The sequence below is a fragment of the Aotus nancymaae genome, unplaced genomic scaffold, assembly GCF_030222135.1.
Source record: "Aotus nancymaae isolate 86718 unplaced genomic scaffold, 86718_ANA_hifiasm-v0.15.2.pri h1tg000022l_1, whole genome shotgun sequence".
Classification (NCBI taxonomy): domain Eukaryota; kingdom Metazoa; phylum Chordata; class Mammalia; order Primates; family Aotidae; genus Aotus; species Aotus nancymaae.
The window spans coordinates 1,500,352-1,521,933 of record NW_026988435.1 but is presented as its reverse complement, the minus strand read 5'-3'; the positions used below and the strand labels follow the sequence as shown (position 1 = coordinate 1,521,933).

General features: G+C 46.2%; 1 long non-coding RNA gene and 2 other non-coding genes across 3 annotated transcripts; 2 read left to right on the top strand and 1 right to left on the bottom strand.

The window, feature by feature from the left end:
* The first annotated feature begins 365 nt into the window (after nt 1-365).
* Nucleotides 366-9,792, top strand: LOC135276382 (uncharacterized). The gene is made up of 3 exons (XR_010343915.1): nt 366-445; nt 3,945-4,096; nt 9,176-9,792. It is a non-coding gene; the product is annotated as an uncharacterized LOC135276382 (long non-coding RNA).
* On the top strand, nt 568-731 carry LOC135276441 (U1 spliceosomal RNA). The gene has a single exon (XR_010343982.1). It is a non-coding gene; the product is annotated as a U1 spliceosomal RNA (small nuclear RNA).
* Nucleotides 9,793-15,925: 6,133 nt separating the features above from the next.
* LOC135276440 (U1 spliceosomal RNA) lies at nt 15,926-16,089 on the bottom strand. Its single transcript, XR_010343981.1, has one exon. It is a non-coding gene; the product is annotated as a U1 spliceosomal RNA (small nuclear RNA).
* Nucleotides 16,090-21,582: the final 5,493 nt, after the last annotated feature.

Sequence of the window (21,582 nt, the reverse complement as noted above, 5' to 3'; positions counted from 1 at the left end):
ATGCTACTTCACAAAAATTACCATGTCTGAAAGGAACCGGTTTTCTGTAATCGTAAATGTTCTAGTTTTCAAATTAAAAGCCATTATTTGAAGATGGTTGCACAGGCTCCCAGCTGGCCACCACAGGACACAGATTAAGCAAACGCTTCTTTGAAGGAGACCAGTTGTGGGGTCTTGGCGCACCTCCGCAGAGGACAAGGGCGGGAGGGAAAGGAGGGAGAGGCAGAGTCACTTCCCGCACCGCCTCAGGCAGCGGGTTGGTCGGCTGAGTGGCAGAGGCTGGAGCGGAAGAGCAGCCCGCCACTGGGAAAGGCACTGTCGGTGACATCACGGATAGGGTGACTTCTATGTAGATGAGGCAGCACAGGGGCTGCTGCCTCACCACGAGGGATTTCTGGTGCTGTAGGAGCAGTCCAGGACTGGTGTTGGATTTGAGACCAGACCGGTGTGTCTTGGCTAGGAGGGCTCGGGGTGGCTGGGGGTGCGGGGAGGATGCGCCGGGCAAGTAACCGTGCGTGTAAAGGGTGAGGCGTATGAGGCTGTGTCGGAGCAGAGGCATGTGAATTCATACTTACCTGGCAGGGGAGATACCATGATCACGAAGGTGGTTTTCCCAGGGCGAGGCTTATCCATTGCACTCCGGATGTGCTGACCCCTGCGATTTCCCCAAATGTGGGAAACTCGACTGCATAATTTGTGGTAGTGGGGGACTGCGTTCGCGCTTTCCCCTGTCTTTTTGGAGTATGATAATAGAAATGTTTTTTTGCCTTTACCTACAGGCGTAGAACTTTTTGGTGCGTGAAAGGTGTGCTGTGCTCTGAGTACTTTGGTCAGACAGATAAGCAAGCTTATTTTCTTGGGAGGCAGCTTTTCCGTCGGGCAGATGGTTGCCTGTGGCGGTACTTGGTAGGTGGAGTTTAGGGAATCTAGACTTGCCTGCTTTGTAGATGACTCAATGGTCCGCAGGGCCTATTGGCTTTTAACGCTGCTTGAAAACCGTAGTGTCTTTCCACTGTTCCCAGCGTCACTTCTTACGCAGCCTCTTTTTTTTTCCTGAGAAAGTCTCACTGTATCCTTTGGAGGTTGAACCCAGATGCTGCCTTAGCCTCTGGAGTAGCACAAGCATGCGACGCCAGAGCTAATTCATTTTCTTTTCTTTTCTTTCTTACCATATTTCCCCTTTCTCTTTCTTTCTTTCTTTCTTTCTTTTTTTTTTAATAGTTGAGGGTTTGCCATGTTTCCCAGGTCGGTCTCCAACTCCTGGACTCAAGTGATCCACCTTGCCTGGGCCTCCTAAAGTGCTGGGATGACAGGTGTGATCCGTGACACCCGGCCAGCCCCTGCTTTTCACCACAGCATTCACGGGCGTTTGTAGGATTTCTGTGCTGGTGGGAACGTGTACTCAGCTCATAGAGCCGAGTAGAAATTGTACTCGGAGCTGGTGCGATTGGGTCGTAGACATAACACAGTTACTCTTTGTATGGGAAGGGCTTTGCCGATGCCCTGGTGCCCCCTGCACAGGGCATCAAGGCCTGCAGGTCAGAACCACAGTCTCACCAATGTGTTTGTGTCATATGCAGCAATTCTCCCTAGAATATAAGATGAGAGGTCTTGTGAGGTTCCTACAAGTAAGAAGAAAATTTCCGTGTAGTTTTTAATGACAAAATTCAAATTAACAATAACAGCCCAAACTCTTGGGTTTCAAATGTCCGTTACGTTGACAGCCTGGGACTGCCCCACTTGTCTCAGCACCTCCACAGGTGCAGCCCTCACTTCCCTCCACACTCATCATTTCCTCCCTGCCATCTCCAAAGGAGGGAGACAGCGGTTCTGCAGGACCACAGCCTTCACGGCCCTCCAGGGCCAAAAGTCTCAGAGCGAGTAGCCCTGTACCTCACAACTGACCCAGAAATGGCCTTTGCTAGGAGCAAAGAAGGGGAGGTGGTCTCAGAGCTGGGGTCTGAGTACTGGACCCCGTTGCCTGGCAGGAGGGGATGTGCCCAGGGTTAGAGGGGCCGAGCACCAACACCTCAGCATCCTCAACCTCCAAAAGGACTCAGATGCAGAAAACCAGACAGAGTTCCTCTTTCAAGGAAGAGGACCTTTAAGGAAGACCCCAAGGCTCTGAACTAAAATCTAGCTTTTTCCCATGTGCAGCTGAATTCCACCTTAGCTGGTGAACTTCATCCTCCCCTATGCTCAGGCCAAAAAACAGTTCTTCTACAGGCTGGTCGTTCTTTGGCCCCATACATTCTATTGGTCAGAAAATGATGCTTTTTCTTTGGTTAACTGTAGACTTTCTTCTGCACAATTTTTCTTTCTTGGTCTGAAACCCACCCAATAGTCCCATACGTAGCTTTTTTGGATAAACATAGAAATGGACCATTTTGGTCTTAAAGCTCAAAACTTAATATTTGTTTTATCTGAGTTCCTTCCTCAGGAAAGTACCTTCAGCCCCCTCAAAGAAGCTATCAAAGAACTGAAAGTCACCCACACAATGAGACGCTGGACCCTCATTCACTATGATGCTTCCTTGCCCTCCCTAGTTGCTGTTTTCTTACACGTTGTTACATTTCTTCTCTGCGATCTAAACCTCTGGTTTTGGTTGGTCGAGGAGATGGATTTGAGACTGAGTTCTCATCTCCCCTGCTGCAGCTCCCTATTGAAACCCCTTCCTTGGGAATAATCATCTCGGTGATTGACTTTCTGTGCACGCAGCAGCAAGAACCCCAGGTCTCTGAATTTTGGCAAAGGACTCCCCTGATTAGAAGTGGGATGATTCTACTGACCAGCCTGAAAATGATCAGACATTTGAAAGCCTTAATTTCAGGGTCGGGGTTTGGGCCACCCTTGAGCCTTTTCTTTGGGCCTACCCACCAAAATCAGCCTGGCCAGGCGTGTCTTCAAGGCCCGTGGCAGGGCCAGGTCCGCCCGATGCTTCTTGATGCACCTCCCGTGGGTCGGCAGCCACCCTCCCTTTTCCTGTGACATGCAGAGAAGCTTCAGGGGACATTTATTCAATTTTCCAGGAGCCCAGGAGGTGCAGGGGCATGGTCACTCTGTACTTCTCATCCCACCTGCCACCCTCCTTGGTCCTCTTGCTGTCTGTGGTGGGCAGTAACATGCCGGGTGAGCTTGGACTCTGAAGACACCCAGGCAGGGAGGGACCCATAGGGAAGGGCACCACCCCCTTAGGTCCTGCACAGGAGGGATCCAAAAAAGGTTTTGATATAGAAAGGGAGAGTTGGAAGTAGATCAAAGGAAGAAAGAAATCATAGATTTCCTGTCTGAAGCACCATGAAGAGGAAGTGCGCCTCCTCTGGGCCGGGTCCTGTTGGGGTCCGTGAGATCGGCACGTCTGTCAGGGATCTCTTGACCAGCAAGAGGGTCCTAATACCTGGAAGAGAGAGTGCGCGGAAGAAAAGAGAGATAGAGAAAGAAATGGGTCTGGAGGTCTGATAAAAGCTATGCTCAGATCAGCGATTTATTCTTTGTGCACAGTTGCTTATATACGTTTTTTTCATACAGTGTCTGACGTAGGTCCCATTACAAAAGTTTTATCAGGAGGGAACAGAAAATTACAAAGTAAGTATGGGAGGGGGTAGCATACAGGTTAAGCTAAAGATCACTAAACCCAAAACAAACAAAAGATTCTAATCCTATTAAGATTCTTATCCTCTTATCAATGACTACAGTTACAGTAAATAACATCAAGGCGAGCAATAATTTGAGGGGTAGCATTTTTCTAGTAACATGTGAGCGATCACGGGATTTAGTGAATGCAGGTAGACAGAGTCATAAAACCAGCCCAGAATGGGAACTTCAAGAGACAATAGTCTTATAGATAGTCACGCAGGCCTCACCCAGACATGCCATTAGCTCAGTGGATCAAGAATAGGCTTCTGCAAACTCAGGCCTCTATCACTTCCTTCTTTTTTCCTCAGCTCAACTGCCCTCAGCGTGGGGAGAATATGTCCGGGCTCTAACTCCGTCATGGCGGAGACACGGAGGGGTCTCTATGCTGGTGGAGCGATCTCCATAGGGTCCTCCCATCACAAGTGAACCAGGTTCCAGTCTGCATTGGAGACCAAAGCAGGTAACTGCCCTGTCTCCTAGTGAGGAAGCCACGCTTGGTCCTCCCCTGATTAGTGCTTGTCTCTGTAGCACTCGATTGTCTCTCCCGGGCTTTCTATGGATTCCAGGGATGCAACTGAGAAACGCATTTTTACTTGAAGTAAGAGTATTTTAGGATGGGCTTGGTGGCTCATGTCTGTAATCCCAACACTTTGGGAGGCTAAGGAGGGTGGATCACGAGGTCAGGAGCTCGAGACCAGCCTGGCCAACATGGTGAAACTCTGTCTCTAGTAAGAATACAAATATTAGCCAGATGTGTTGGTACAGGTCTGTAGTCCCAGCTACTTGGAAGGCTGAGGCAGGAGAATCCTGTGAACCTGGGAAGTAGAGGTTGCAGTGAGCTGATCTCAAAAAGAAAAAAGTATTTTATAATCTTTGGCAAAGGAAATTGTTTCTGACAGGTTTTGCACTGAAGGCATTCAGGTGTGAGGAAAACACGAAAACCACTAGGCCGGGGAAAGCAAATGCTGTTAAGAATGTCTCACAAACACAAATTACACATCAGCAGGTGGGCTGACCCTCAGGGTGGGCATGTTTTAAGTGCACTGTTGGTGAAACATGATGAATCTAGGACATTCGAAAAGTATGTATGCCTGTGTGTGTATATGTGTGTGTATGTGTATATGTGTGTGTGTGTGTGTGTGTGTATATATATATATATATATATATATATATATATATATATATGAGAGAGAGTCAGAGTCTTGCTATCTTTCTGTCTCCCTCTCCCAAAGTGCTGGGACTACAGGCATGAGCCACCTCATCCAGCCCATTTTAATTTAAATACACATTCCAAAAATTATATAACAAGCACAGGAAGCCCACTTTGTGTCAGTTTTACAGAAACAGGAAAGATGATGTATCAATGACAAGTCATCAAAGTGGCAACATCCTGAAGTGCTGAGAGAAAGAAAGAGACATTTTCCCAGAATTCTATGCCAAAATGAAACACCTGTCAAGACTGTGACTGAAATAAGGACATTTAAATGCATACCCAAATAATGAAAGAATTCAGCAAGCCACACTACAAGAAATGCAAACGGAGTCCTCCAGTCCTAAGGATAAGGATGCCAGACAGAAATCTGGACCTGGTGGTGTGTGCAAAGAAATAGAGATGACTGAAAATTTCTATGTATATAGTCAAATGTATTATTTTCTTATTACTTAAATCTTTTAAAATAATTTGACTGATTAAACAAAAGCAATAATAATGGGTTCTGGGGTTTATAACATGTCTAAAATCAAATTACATGACAACACTAGCATAATGGCCAGAAGGGGAGGTATAATGTCACTTGATGGCAAACTGATAAAGATATATTCTAGAAACCCTAAAGCCATCACTGAAAAGCAAAAGCAGGGAAAGAAGCCGGGGAGCGGTGGGCCAGATGAAAGAAGGAGTTATAGCTAACAAGACAACAAAGGAAAACAATGGACCGATATAAAAACCATGTCATCACCATGCTGGAAAACCGCTCTCCAGGCCTCTACCCTGTAGAAATACACCAGTGGCCAATGATAACTCTACAAGAATGATGACTGCAGCATTACCTGTGATCATAAAATTACAGAACCAATGTAATTCCAAAGATACATGAACAGAGTTTTATTTAACAAACACTAACAAACACAAAGAATTGAACAAACAAGGAAAGAAAGTCCTTTTGCCAAAAGGAACGTACAGGGTCCTGATGAGGCTACCCCTCCATGGATTTCATGGTTCTCAGACGCCCAGTTTTGGGTCTAGTACTTCTGGAAGATCTTATTCTTGGGGAGCTACAGGTCCTTGCCTTGCGGGCTCTTTCAGGTTGTATTTCCTTATCCCCTCAATTCCTCCCCATTCTTCTACAATAAAATAACAATTCTCATCTCCAGAAGATCCAGCCTGTACCTCTTCACCAGCCTTTCAGGAGGTCTGGATGTCTGGTCCACCGCTCCCCGGCTTCTTCCTCCACTTTTGCTTTATTCTTCCCGGGTACCCGCCCTCCAACCGCCCAGCTCAGCCCCCGCGGCCAGGCCGCGCAGAAGGTGCACTGGAAACCCTGCCAGTTGACGCCGGCGGGAGGCCGAGAAATCAACCTGAATAAACGCTTTGTTAAAAGAACTTCCCCTTGGAAAAATCTCATGATTTCGATTCTCAGGGTTCTTCAAAAAACTAAAAGCTAAAGGCTACGATGGCCCCGGGAATTGTGGCTGCAGTGGGCCGTGTTTGCACCACTGCACTCCAGCCTGGGCGACAAGTGACACCCTGCCTCAAAAAAACAAAACAAAACAAAACAAAACAAAACAAAACAAAACAAAACAAAACAAAACTTCCCCATGGAAAAAATATTTCATAATTTCCATTTTCAGGGCTCTTCAAAGCACTAAAAGCCAAAGGTGACGATGGATTTATTCGACAAGTCCTAGTCGTGCGCCCTACTGAGTGCAGGACCCTGTTCCCCGCGAGGGGACCCACGAGCGACCCTCACCCCCATCCCTGCCCTGGTGGAGCCCCCGTGCTGGACACAGGATCTGAAGATGGCAGCCGAAGCTCCGCAGCGGCCCCGAAAGCGACTGGGCAGGGTGGGCACAGGCTCCCTCACTGGGTGAAGGCGGCGCAAAGAATGGGAAGAGCCATTCCGGGAGCCCGCCGGGCGTTCAGCCTCCCCTGGGCCCCAGGAAGCTCAGGTCCGGGGGCTTCTGAAGCAGGCGAGGGGCAGGGCCATCCTGGTTCCAGAATCTCGTAACCTGCGAGTGTCCAACGAGATCAACACGATTCACCGCTCTAATCTCTCCGGTTTTCGAAGGCCTTGCACAGTCGTCCTGTCTGGTGGACTCAGGGTGGGAGGGATGGGGAGTGTTTGGTGAGTGCACCCTTCCTCTAGCGCCCAGAAGGTCCACTCCGTCTCTCTGGGGCACAGTCCGTTAGCGCGCTTCGCTGTTAACAGAAAGGTTGGTGGTTAGACTCCATCCACAGACTCCTGCTCCAGTTTTTAAAGCGTTCATGAAGTAGATAAACGGGGAGGATTCTATCTTCCCAGAGTCCTAAGCTGTCCCATTAGGGTTGTATCTCTGTGGTACAATCAGTTGGTCCATCTGAAAGGCCCGGCTTACTTGTATTTTTTGTAGAGAAGGGGTTTCACTATGTGGCCCAGGCTGATCTCCAAACTCCTGGGCTCAAGCACCTCCGAGGTCAGCCAAAGTGCTAGGATTGCACGCAGGAGCCACCTCACCGGGCTTTATATAATGCTTCTAATTTCAGCATATTTAGCAAATTTGTCTTCTGTGCGAAAGGTACCAGATCATATTCCAATTTATTTCTCAATTCTAATAATATCTCTTTCTTCATTTACTTGCTGACACAACAAATTTCCCCCCACCCTTTTTTGTTTTGAGACTAGCTGTCACTCTGTCACCCAAGATGGAGTGCGGTGGCCTGATCTCAGCTCACTGCAAACTCACCATAATTCTCCAGAATACTTGGAACTACAGGTGTCCACCATCAAATCCAACTTTTTTTTTTTTAAGAGATAGAGTCTGGGCTCAAGATATCCACCTGCCTCAGCCTCCCAAAGTGCTGGGATTTCAGGGTGAACGACTGCACATGGCCTAGCAAATTTTCTATACATTGGCCCCTGGTATTCTTTTCTTTTCTTTCTCTTTCTTTCTTTTTCTTTCCTTCTTTCTTTCTTTCTTTTTTTTTTTTTTTTTTGACAGAGTCTTGCTCTGTCACCAGGTGCCAGGCTGGAGTGCAGTGGCACAATCTCGGCTCACTGCAACCTCTGCCTGCCAGGTTCAAGCAATTCTCCTGCCTCAGCCTCCTGAGTAGCTGAGACTACAGGTACACACCACCGTGCCCAGCTAATTTTTACATTTTTAGTAGAGAAGGGGTTTCACCATGTTTGCCAAGATGGTCTTGATCTCTTGACCTCATGATCTACCTGCCTCAGCCTCCCAAAGTTCTGGGATTCCAGACGTGAGCCACCGCACCCAGGTCTTTCTCTTTTTCTGAGACACAGTCTTGCTCTGTTGCTCAGGCTGGAGTGCAGTGGAATGATCTCAGCTTACAAGCCTGTGCCAACACACCCAGCTAATTTTTGTATTTTTAGCAGAGATGGGGTGTTATCATGTTGGCCAGGCCAGTCTCAAACTCTGGACCAGCCTCCCAACATGCTGGAATTACAGTCAGGAGCCACCATGCCTGGCCATGTGCCAGTGACATTCTAAGGGGACAAGTGCCTTCCTGGCTTAACTGAGGGAGAGGCAAAACAGAAGGACGTGGTGGACGGTACACACAGATATTCTGTTGCACAAGATGGACAGCTAAACTTCTAAGACATTTTATTTTATTTTTTGAGATACAGTCTTGTTCTGTTGCCCAGGCTGCAGCACAGTGGCATGATCATAGTTTACTGTAGCCTCAGCCGCCTGGGCTCAAGTGATCCTCCTGCCTCAGTCTCCCAAAGTGCTGGGATTACTGACCTGAACCACTGCACCTGGCTGAAATATATTAAAGTCCTTCAATATCTGCAATTGTTTATTTATATATATATATATATGTATATATAATAGAATTAAAATAAAATAAAATATGTGTATATATGTATATATAATAAAATATATATTTTATTTTTATTATAATTACATAAGTATATATGATTACGTTGTGTATTTTTAAAATATGTATATATTTTATTACATAGATTATATACATTTATTTTAAATATATATTTATGTATTTTTTAGAGATGAAGTCTCACTATGTTGCCTAGGCTGGTCTCGAACTCCTCAGCTCAAGTGGTACTCCCACCTTGGCCTCCCAAAGTTCTGGGATTATATGTGCAAGTCACCAGGCCTAGCCCTGTTTCTTTTGGAAATTTATTTATCTTGAGACATAGTCTTACTCTGCCACCCAGGCTGGAGAGCAGTGGTGTGATCATGGCTCAATGTGGCCTCAACCTCCTCAGTCTCAGGTGATCCTTTCACCTCAGCCTCCTGAGTAGCTGGATCTACCAGCATACATCACCATGTCTGGCTAATTTTTGTATCTTTTTAACAGACAGAGTTTCATCACATTGCCCAGGCTGCCGTCCAACTCCTGAGCTCAAGAGATCCGCCCGCCTCAGCCTCGGGAAGTGTTGGTATTACAGGCGTGAGCCACTGTGCTCAGCCTGTAATTGTTTCCTGTGGTGACCAAGTCACATGGGTCCAGAGAAGACAGGTCACAGTGATCTCTTTGATAGCTGTATTATTCCTGACTGATTTTTGGAGGCTATGTCCACAAAACTCAGCCCATCTGAGAAACATCACTGGAGCCAACAGAATCCTGCAATTAACAGACCTGGATCCTTAGCGCTATTGGTTCTTGTTCCCTCAGCTCTGTTTTCATGAGCAGAAATTGAATCTCTTGATTTATATACTAAGTAGGATCATTGGACAAGTCCTTTCCTTCTCTCTCTCTCATGTTTGCATTGCTGTTTTCTGCCATCAGTGGCATCAGTGCAAGTTTCTGGTTTTGATGTTATGAAGTGCAATGCGCTTTAAAGTCCAAATAAATCTGCATTGATATTTTAAATGGTTGAGATTTATTTATTTATTGAGACAGAGTCTCACTCTGTCACCCAGGCTGGAGTGCAGGGGCTCCATCATGGCCCACCACAGCCTCAACCTCTTGGCTCTGGCAATCCTCCCACCTCAGCCTCCCAAGTAGCTGGGACCACGTGTGCATGCCACCATGCCCAGCTAATTCTTTGATGTTTTTTGTAGAGAGGAGGGCTCACTGCTTTTCAGGCTGGTCTCGAGAGAACTCCTGGGCTCAGTCAATCCTCCCACCTCAGCCTACCATTTACATTGACTGCAGAGATGCATTTGGAGAAGGTGAGGATTTGGGAATACTTTAGAAGCAACATAGGTTTCTGATCTCATCAGGTCAACCCATCAAAAATGACCAACAAGTCTCTGCCCTCTTAGAAGCAACTTGAAAACCTGAATCTTTGGCCATCATCAAAATTCCTGGTCATTCAAAATTCAATGTGCCAGAGAGCAAGGACAACTATTTTGCTGATGCTGCAGCTAAGATGCAGTTCTGAAGGTGACATGAGACACAAACTCCTCAAAATGACCTTGCTGACTTATGACCCATTGAAGACTTCATTAGAAGCACAAGTGGGCCGGGCACAGTGGCTCATGCCTGTAATCCCAGCACTTTGGGAGCCTGAAGTGGGCAGATCACCTGAGGTGGGTGGATCACTTGAGGTGGGTGGATCACCTGAGGTCAGGAGTTTGGTTGGGACTGGCCTGGCCAATGTAATGAAACCCTATCTTTACTAAAAATACAAAAAGTAGCTGGTGTGGTGACACATGCCTATAATCCCTTCTACTTGGGAGGCAGAGGCATGAGAATCACTTCAACCTGGGAGGCAGGGATTGCAGTAAGCCAAGATTGCACCACTGCACTCCAGCCTGGGTGACAGAGCAAGACTCTTAAAAAAAAAAAAAACGAAAAGACATAACTGGGAGCTCCCAAGCAGGAAAGCAGTCTCCAGAAAGGTAAAGGAAACAAATGTTTTCCAGAAACAGGCACACAGTACGGGCCCGGTGACACAGTGATCCACCCCTTAGGCTTCAATTACCCTGTTTACAGTAGTTCATAAGCTGACTCATTGGAATTCAGACAAAATGTTAGCGGGGAAAGCAGTGGCATCCATCATCATCTATGACTGCACAGAAGCTTTATTCTAGCCATACTGTCTGTCCCAAACATAACCCTGGAAACCGCTTCATGGGTCGCAGGGACATTTTCCCTTTATGACCCTTCAAGACATGGCCGTTAAATTTATCCAGCTCTCTCTATCTGGGGGTTATAGATACCTTCTGGTGCTAATTCATATGTGCGCTCACTGGGGTGAAGCATTTCCATGCTGATGGGCCACAGCCCAGGTAGCAGGTACGTTGTGATTAGAAAAGGTCATTCCTCATAAAGTGCCATCTGAGCTCCATAGCAACCGAGGAACTCACTTCATTGGTCAGGTAGTTGGATATATTTGTAAGGTTTCCCTATGTCCCAGCATTTCCATCGTGCCTATCACCCCTAATCTTCTGGGCCAATGGAGTGTACTAATGATACAATACAAACCCAATGGTCAAAGCTAACAGAAGTTTTTAACATTTCTTCACCAAGGATCTCCCATGAGTTCTGGAAAACTTCCACTCTCTCCCTTTGAAATAATAACAGGAAGACCCATGCAGAGGTTAGATGAAGGCGCCTGTGAATCTGCACTTCCCTTTCTCTCTTTCCTTCTTTCTCTTTCTTTCTTTCTTTTTCTTTCTGTCTTTCTGTCTTTCTTTTTCTTCTTTGTTTTTACTCCATCTTGCTTCTAAGAATCTGCACTTCTTAAAGGTGACATTCTCCATTATTGCTAAGATCTCACAAAACTTCTTATGAAGAACTCCACATTAATAAAGGATTCCTTTTATGATGAACTCGTGGGAGATGAAAATATCAAAAATCATGGCCTATGACCTGGAGATGTTGTTGGCTTGAAGCAACAACCAATAAAATATTCCCTCCAAGCCTGTTGGAAGGGACTACATCAGGTATTATTATTATTTTATTTGTTTATTTATTTTTTGAGATGAGATCTCACTGTTTTCCCCAACCCATAATGCAGTGATACAATCATGACTCACTGTGGCCTCAAACTCCTGGGCTCAAGCCATCCTTCTGCCTCATCCTTCCAAGTAGCTGGGACCGCAGGCACGTACACTACCCCTGGCTCACATCAGGTCGTATTGACCAATCTCGGTGCCAGTCATCCTAAGGGCATTGACACATGGAGTCATGTTGCTCTTATAAAAGGCAACCCTACCAGAGCGGACACCTGTCAGTGGAGATTTTCACTTAAAGATGACTCACAGTCTTCCTGACTGAGATGGCAAAGAGCTGAAATTTGCTGAAATTTACAGCATTTCGTCCAAGATACCAGCCTGTATAACCAGTTACAATTCCAGTACTTACTACACCTGAAAGAGCTGATCTCTTTTTCTGTTGACTGGAATGTGTACACCGTTAGGGCCCCTTTAAGTTGTAGGAGTCCTCTCTTGGTGGTTTTGGTAAAATCACACTATGTGCATATTCTCTTAACATCTGACACACTAGTCCTATTGTGTATGTGTGTATATACATTTACATACATACATAGCAAAATGGGTCTTACCAGGTTTCTGTTTTACTGTCCCTAATTAATGTGATTACAGCATGGAGGGATAATTCTCTAACTGGAATCTCACAAACTATTTCCACTGTGGGAAATTTGATAAGGTGTCAGGTTTGCCACTCAAAACCACAAACCACCTTTGACCATAATGACCTATTGGTATGTCCTGTGCTAAATTTCACTGGTATTCCACCTCATCGCAGTCACAATGCAATTCAGTGTCATATCAAGTAAAACCTGTTTATCAGATCTGTCTGAGTCATCCTAACCTCAGTTTAACCCATATAATCATACTGTCAAAATAACTGCCTGTGATCCCAGCACTTTGGGAGGCTGAGGCAGGAGGATCACTCGAGCCCAGGAGTTTGAGATGAGCCTGGGCAAAATGGTGAAACTCTGTCTCTACAAAATATATAAAAAGTAGCTGGGTGTGGTGGTGCTCACCTGTAGTCCCAGCTATTCAGGAGTATGAGGTGAGAGGATCACTTGAGCTCAGGAGTTCAAGCTTGCAGTGAACCCTGATGACGCCACTGCACTCCAGCCTGGACAAAAGAGTGTGATCCTGTCTCAAAAAATAAATAAATAAGCTGGGCCTGTTGGTGTGTGCCTGTAGCCCAGCTGCTTGGGAGGCTGAGCCATTGAGCCCTGGAGGTCAAGAGATCAAGGCTGTACTGAGCTGTGATCTTGTCACTACACTCCAGCCTGAGCAACAGAATGAAACCCTGTCTTAAAAAGTAACAATAATAAAAATAAAAAGTACAAAACCAACCAAGCAAAAAGTTATTGCTTCACTTTGAAATAACGGTGGTAAACACCATGATGCTGTTGGAAAGCTGAAAAGAGAAACACTCCCTCCTGCTATCAGGATCCAACCTGCCCTCTTGCTCTAAATTCCTGACCCATGATTTAAATGTCCAAAAGCTGTTGTACTCAAATTACAGTGCACTTGCCTGTTCTGCACCAGCGTTTATTTTTGTCTCTTGAAAAGATCACCACCCATGGCCACATAAGTGTCTAAGGGCACGGAATGATGAAGTGCAATGTCATTATTGTTACATGTTTCTCATCGCTTTACTTCTGAGAAAACTGATTTCGTGGTATTCCGAAGACTAGAGATGATTCAACAAGTGATAGTAGCTGCAGACTTAACTGAGGCCTCTCTCTCTCTTTCTCTGGCCACTCTGTGATGCCCTTTTTCTTTATTTTTTTCTTTTTTTTTTTTTTTTTGAGACAGAGTCTCTCTCTGTCACCCAGGCTGGAGTGCAGTGGCACAATCTAAGCTCACTGCAACCTCCGCCTCCCAGGTTTAAATGATTCTCATGCCTCAGCCTCCTGAGTAGCTGGAATTACAGGCACATATGGCCACACCTGGTTAATTTTTGTATTTTCAGTAGAGGTGGGGTTTTGCCATGTTGCCCAGTCCAGTCTGGAACTCCTGGACTCAGGTGATCCACTCACCTCAGCCTCATGAAGTGGTTGGATTACAAGTGTGAGCCACTGCACCTGGTTGTAATGCCCCTTTCATTGGACTTTTGGGTACTCTTAAAAATTCCTCAGAGAGGTGGCTCCTTTCCTCCCCTGTCACCAGCATGGGACAGGACTATCCAGGAATGAGCCTTTCTGTCAAAGAGGGACACGTTAACTAAGCTTTTGATCATCAATGCTTTTAAGAAGAAAGATTGTAAAAAAGTTTTTATCTGAGGAACCCGAGGCATCCCAAAGGCAGACAGAAGCGCAAGTCTTTGTCAGAACCTCGGTATGTTTGATGGGCCTGGAAACCAATATCCAAGCAGTTCTTAGCCACTGGATTGGTGGGCTGCATTTGCTCAGAAACTTCTCCGTTAGGAATCAGAAGCATACGTTAGCGATGACAGTCCCGGATCAAGGGACATTTCTTACACATTCTAAAAACAAGGCCGGGCGTGGTGGCTCACGCCTACAGCACTTTGGGGGGCCGAGGTGGGTGGATCACCTGAGGTCAGGAGTTCAAGACCAGCCTGGCCAACATGGTGAAACCCTGTCTTTTTATTAAAAAAAAAAAAAAATTCTAAAAACCTGTTTGCTCATCAGTAAAGCACTGAAAGTTGCTTTTGGTTTTGGTTCATATATTTTATATTTGAGCAAGGCAATGTCTGCTGCTGGGGTTAGAAGTAAATGGCTCATCTTCATCCAACTACATCAGTCCATAGGACATATGGCTTTCACTCGCAGTGTCCTGAATACTCACTGGGCATCCTGTGCGTTCTAGCCGGTTTTGTTTGGAGCCACGGGTTTCTGCATCCGCACCCTGGTTGGAATGGCAGAGGCTTCTCCGGACGTGCGGATCTGTGAGTGCCATTCCCGGGGTAGCCACCAGGGGACACCATAGGCCTCCCCCGCCCAACACACACCTCCCCCATACCCGGCACCCACCCCGACCCCGTTCTCCCCGTTTTCAGTTTGGGCCCGGTAGTTTCTGTTCACCAAGACATTACAAATCAGAAGTATGTGGGGTCAGAAAACACACCCTGGGAGAGGCTGGGAACATGCCCAGAACGGCCATCACTAGGCCTGGGGCTTTTCTGTGTAGTGGAATTTTCGTGTTCACGTAGTGCAGGGACAAAACCAATGAGATACTTGTGGGAGGTAAAAAGAGATGAATTTACAATGCCATTTGAGAAGGGGTATTAAGGAATCTGCCAGGTGCCGATGCGTGTCAGGTGCAAACCGCAGGTTGAGAGAGAGCTAAGTATTTTCTGTCCATGAAGGTGATCAGCGAGGGCCTGAAGCAAGCGGGAAGGGGAGGACACAGGCGGCAGAAATAGGAAGAGGCGGCTGGTGGGTGGGAAGGATGGGTCAGGGTGCTATCTAGAAAGCTGGCTGGCAATGGATGTGGGATGTGGAAGTGAAACATCAAACAAGGAAACTGCTACTTAAGTGAAGTCTGAAGAAAGACGAGCTATGTAAATGACAGGAGATAGTAAGGGAACTAGACCGGCTCCTCATCAAATGTCCCTCCTTCTATTTCATGGAGGAAGGCAGCGCATTTCCTCTAAGACAAGATGAGACTGTGGTTTTGACATGTGGGCCTCAATGAATCTGCACAAGGGCACCTGGGCGCTGGCAGAGCCGTTCCCCTACACGAAGCAAGCCTGTTATGTCCCCCGAAGGGGGACACTAAGAGACAAAGGCCCTGCTTTGATCCCAAAGAAAGCCGCCCCTCTGCGTAGTTTCTACCTGGCCCTACGAGGTGAGAACCCATTCCTCAGTAGCACATAAACTCCGGGAAGTCTAAAAGGTGACTTGAGGGGTAGGGAAAACGTGAAGGTTCTCAAAGAGCGTGAAAAGCCAAGAGACTGGGGGCCGTAGAGCAACTTCTGTAAGAAAAAAGCCCCCATGTAGGAAGACGTGTGCAGCCATCACGACAGTAAGGTTGTGTTAAAACATCTCACCACGGGCGACGCTCCTTAATTCTACAGCAGAAAAGACAGCGACGCATTTCTCACTGTTTCCCAGCCTTACCGACTACAATAGCATGACACCCCCAGGATGAGAAAAGTAACTAAATGAAAATTAACCCCTCGTGCAGCCTTTCTTTGGTACTACCAAAAAAACAGGGGAAAGCGCGAACGCAGTCCCCCACTACCACAAATTATGCAGTCGAGTTTCCCACATTTGGGGAAATCGCAGGGGTCAGCACATCCGGAGTGCAATGGATAAGCCTCGCCCTGGGAAAACCACCTTCGTGATCATGGTATCTCCCCTGCCAGGTAAGTATGAATTCACATGCCTCCGCCCCGACACAGCCTCATACGGCTCACCCTTTACATACATGGTCACTTGCCGCGGACATGGCACCCCCAGCCCTCCTAGCCCGGACACACAGCTGGGACTCTCAGGTCCGACCAGTGGTCCTGGACTCGCTCCCACAGCACGGAAACTCCTTCTTCGGGAAGCAGCAGGTGGCCAAGCAGCAGCCCCTGCGCTGCCTCATCTACATAGAAGTCTCCCTATCCGTGATGTCACCGGCAGTGACTTTTCCAGTTCCCGTCTGTTCCACCGCCACTCAGCCGACCAACCCGCTGTCAGAGCTGGAGGCGGAAGTGACGTCGGCCTGTCCCTTCCCTCCCTCCCCCACATCTGTTCGCTCCCAAAGAAGCGCGTCCTTATCCTGTGTCGCCGAGGACCCTTTCGGCGGCCAACTGGAGCCTGCGCACCCTTCTTCAAATAATGGCTTTAAATTCGCAGACTAGAATGTTCAGGATTACAAGGAAAACTGGTTCTTTTCACATATGGTTATCCTGGTGATGTAGCATTCCGCTTGAAATTGAAAGTCCTTCAGTATCAGAGAGAAACCATATTGTTTCAAAAAACAAACCACCACCAACAACAAAAGAAAACCACCGCGAATCCTAATGCCTTCGCCTTAACGTAATGTATTACACATTATTAATTAATGTATTAAACATTAATCCTTTAGAGGATTCCTTTAGCAAACTGTCTCTAACTGTGATCGGGAGTTCAGGAATTCCTTCATTTTTGTTTTTGTCTTACTGTCTTCAGTTAAGTTAATGCACTATTAAATTAAATAATAGTAAACTAAAAATAAAGGCTAAGCTCAATTTTACAAAAACATATATTTATATATGGCCTCCTTTATTGATTTTTCTTCTGCGGGGTCAGCAGGAGGCAGTCTAACTAAAATATACATTCCTCTCTCTGTAGATATCCCAGAAGAACACGACTCCATCAGCGTTGCCCTAATGTTAGCAAAAGTGATTTTGAATTTAAGGTGATCAGAAATCTTACATATCTGTACTTTTCCTGTACTGGTGGTATAGTTTATGCTAAGCATGTATGATTTTAAAAAATTGAGTAACTTTAAAATGGTTTGGAAGAAAAATATGTACATACGCAAATAGTACTTAATTCCAGGTGGTGGATATATGGATGACTGGTTATCTTCTTCTTTCTGTATCTTTTATGTTTTTAAATGGAAAAACTCAATGACCTGGAAGTGAAAGAACAGATTAGACATGGAAGGGGTGTGGGGCAGGTGAGAGGAAAATGTAAAGGGGTGGACACACCCAGTTCTGGCAGGAATCGTGTTTAAAGTGAAGGTTTCTGGGGAACAGTTGTTGGGAGAAGAAGGATATCTGGGAGGCAGGAGAATCATGAAAATATTTAGGACAGTGTACTGCCTGTCATAGCATTCCTCCTCCTTTTGCATTTCTGCAAAAGAAATACACAGACTTACATTACTTTTCAAGCATAGGTGCCATTTGTGTTTTTCTTTTACTAATGTCACTGGTGAGTTTATCTTGCTCGTTGCTCAGAAAAGTGAATGGAGTTGAGAACAGCAGGCTTCCTTCAATAGAGAAAGAATCTAATGCATGCAGAGCCAGCTGAGCAACAGAACAGAGGTTTATTATTAAGCAAATCTGTCTCTCCCCAAATTCAGTGACTAGAGTTTTTCTAAAGGATAGTTTGACTTGCAGAGGACTAGGGAATGGGGAAAACTGATTGGTTGGGTTGGGGGTGAAATCACAGGGAGTTGGGCTCTGTCTTCTTGCACTTAGTCAGTCCCTGGGTGGGGGCCACAGGACCATATGAGCCAGTTTACCTGTCTGGGTGGCACCAGCTAGTTCATCATAAGGCAGGGTCTGAAAAACACCTTGAACACCAATCTTAGGTTTTATGTGAATGATGGTGTCTATAGGCACTACTGGGGAGCTTAGGAATCATGTGGGTTCTGGCTGCATGGCTCCTGAGCCATAATTTTCAATCTTGTGGCTAATTTGTTAGCTTTACTAAGGAGCTCTGATGCCCAAGAAAGGAAAGAGTTTGTCTCAGGAAGGGGCTATTATCATCTTTGTCTCAGACTTAGAGTTGAAAGTAAATTTCTCCCATATTTAGCCTGGCCTCTGCCCAGGAATAGACAAGGGCAGGTTGGAGGTTAGAAGCAAGTGCAGTGCTCAGGGTCACTTAGCCGGGGAAGGAGATTTGAAAGTGGGACTTTGAACGGAAGGCAGCCTGGCTCCAGAAGGCATTCTGAGAACCACTGCATTTGTACTGCTCCTGATGAAAGTGCCCTTGCAAAAACTGTGACAGTGAGAAAAACCTGACATAGGAAAAGTATGACTGTCAAAGAAATCTGACCTGAGTGACCCTGAGCAGCTTACTTAACATCTCTGCATCTCAGTCCTCTCATATGGAAGATGAAGATGATGGTGTGGCCTTGGCCTGTAAGGTCTAAATAAGTAATCACACACACTCATCAGCTGTGCCTGCCATGTGGCACTTTCCATATCAGGCACAGTCGGGGACTGTGGATCTGTTACTCATTTGCATGTTCGCTCTTGTCGTTTCCTGCAGCAGTGCACAAAGAGCAGATGTGGCCAGGTGCCGGGGCTCATGCCTGTAATCCCAGCACTTTGGGAGGCCAAGGTTGGTGGAGAACCTGAGGTCAAGAGTTCGAGACTAGCCTGGCCATCATGGTGAAACTGCATCTCTACTAAAAATACAAAAATTAGCCCGGCAAGGTGGTGTGCCTGTAATCCTAACTACTCAGGTGTCTGAGACAGAAGAATCACTTGAGCCAAGGAGGCAGAGGTTGCAGTGAGCTGTGATTGTGCCACTGCACTATAGCACAGGAGACAGAGTGAGACTCTGTCTTGAAAAAAACAAACAGAAAGAGCAGATGTGATGAACATGGTTGTATTGAAGTCACAGCGGTGATACTTTCCAGTGGCTGTGCACCCTCCCAGGGAGATTGTGACAATCCTCTCACCAGCAGTGATCTCCTGGGGTGGGAGGTCCCAGGAAGGCCCCTCAATCTTCAGAGGTTTGGCCCTCAAGGAGCTTCAGGGAATGAGCTATAGAAGTGTTTCTCTGGCTGTGCATGGTGGTTCACGCCTGTAATCCCTGAACTTTGAGAGGCCAAGGAGGGAGGATCACTGAGTTGGGGAGTTCAACACCTGCCTGATCAACATGGAGAAACCCCATCTCCACTAAAGATGCAAAATTAGCTGGGCATGATGGTGCATGCCTGTAATCCCAGTTACTTGGGAGGCTGAGGTGGGAGAATCACTTGAACCCAGGAGGTGGAGGTTGTGGTGAGCCGAGATCACACCATTACACTTTAGCCTGGGCAACAAGAGTGAAAATCGGTCTCAAAAAACAAAACAAAACAAAATGCTATTTCTCTCTGGGAGGAACTGGGACTTTATTAGCTCATCTGTTCAACTCATCTGAAGTGGATTAGTGATTCCATTTCTTACTTCAAATCAGCCTCAATAAAATTTGTACAGTTTTAAAGTGGAAGACATTTGTACACATAGAGGAGGAAATATGACTTTTCCTCACCCAGCCTAGGTTCACTGCTGAGACCCTTACAGCAAAAGACAGACTAACAAGAGAACAGCATACCTCGTTATTTAATGTCAGTTTTACATGATGGGAGCGAGTTCCAAAGGAAATGAAGGCCCATGGAAACAACTAAGCCTCAGGGTTTTTTCGTTTTTTTTTTTTTTTTTCTTTAAAGTAGGTTAGATGAAGAGTGGATAGTCATAGAGAAGTGTGATGGAATAAAAGGAGTACAATGTGGGTAACCCCCATACAGGCACCGAGGAAGGAGAGCTAAGCAGAATCCTGGCACAACTAAGACCTGGAGATATCTCAGTTTATGTGTTACTACTCGGTTATTTCCTTTAATATAATCCTTTATATGATCATATATTAGTTTATAGAATTAGGGCTTGGTTTATATTAGTTTGTAGAATTAGGGCTTGGAGAATATCTCAGTTTATAGTGTTACTACTGTTATTTCCCTTTATACAATCCTCTCTATATAATCACATATTATTAGTTCATAGAATGAGTGCCTGCAGCTTATAATCAGAGGAATGCCTAGAGCAAACAGTACACAGCATGATTTAAGGGAAAAAAACTTATACCAGGACAAGAATCCATGGCCCAGGTGGCAACATTCAGTATTGTAAAGATACCCGCTGTATGGCAGGCTTGGGGCAAGAGCCACTCCTGATAAAGGCGTTGCAGGACCTTGCTCCAGTTCTTGTGGAAGGCTGCCCTCAGACCGGCAATCACACCTTGGTGACTGTGAAATTTATAAGCTCTTGTTACTGTGCTGCTGGAAAAGAATTGGAAGCTGCCAGTAGGTGGGGTAGACCCTGACAACTCTGTCACTGCTATGTGACTTAAAGCATCTTCCTAAAAATCTTCTTAGTAGCTTGCGCATAGATAGAGTTATTGCACACGGCTCTTCACTGCACACGGCCCACCTCCATGCCTTGGTGACCTAATGAGGGTGGACCCCTTACTGCACAGGGCTGTTTCCTCAATGACCTAATGGGAATGGACTCCTTGCTGTGCACTCTCCCCCTCCAAGCCTAGGTTACCTAATGGGGGTGTACCATTTGTTTTATTGCTCATGACCTTATCACTATCCTTAAAGATGACTTGACTCACTGCCCTGCCCCCTAATCTATGCACAATAAATACTCATGCTTCTGGACATTCAGAGCCTCGCCTGACTCCACTCATAGGTGGCGTGGCCCCCTGAGCCCAGCTGCATTTTCTTTGTACTTCTGTGTCCTGTCTCTTTATTTCTCGGATCCTCCACCTCAACACTGCATAAGGGACACCCCACGACACTGTGGGGCCATCAGCCCTACATCTGGTGCCCAACTTGTGGGTTTCTTATTGCTGTGCTTAGCATAGCCATCGGAGCTACTACAGCGGGTAAGTCAGTGCTGGATTCCTGCGCGTTTGGTAAGAAAAGTGGGAGTGACTTTTTTTGTAATGCTCACAGTAATCTCGGGGTTAAAATGGGACAAACACACTGTCAGTGTGACGCCTATATTTCTTTTATTAAAACTCTACTGAGGCAGGGGCTGCTTCAGTCTCCTCAGACAAGCTTGCTGAGCTATTTCCTCCCTTTTCTGATCTTATCACTGATCTTCATCACCCTCTGAATGGTCTGCTCCCCCTCCTGTTGCTTCCTCAGAGTGTAAAACACTTCCAGCCTTTTCCCAAGGAGTAGCGTGTGACTATATGCTTTCTCACCACCCTGTCCTGCCTCTGCTCCTTTACTTGCCTCTACTTTTCAATCTACCAGCGTGGAACTCTGCGCCCGCATGACTCTGACTCTACTTTTCAATCTACCGGCGTGGAACTCTGCACCCCCGTGACTCTGACTCTACTTTTCAATCTACCGGCGTGGAACTCTGCGCCCCCGTGACTCTGACTCTTC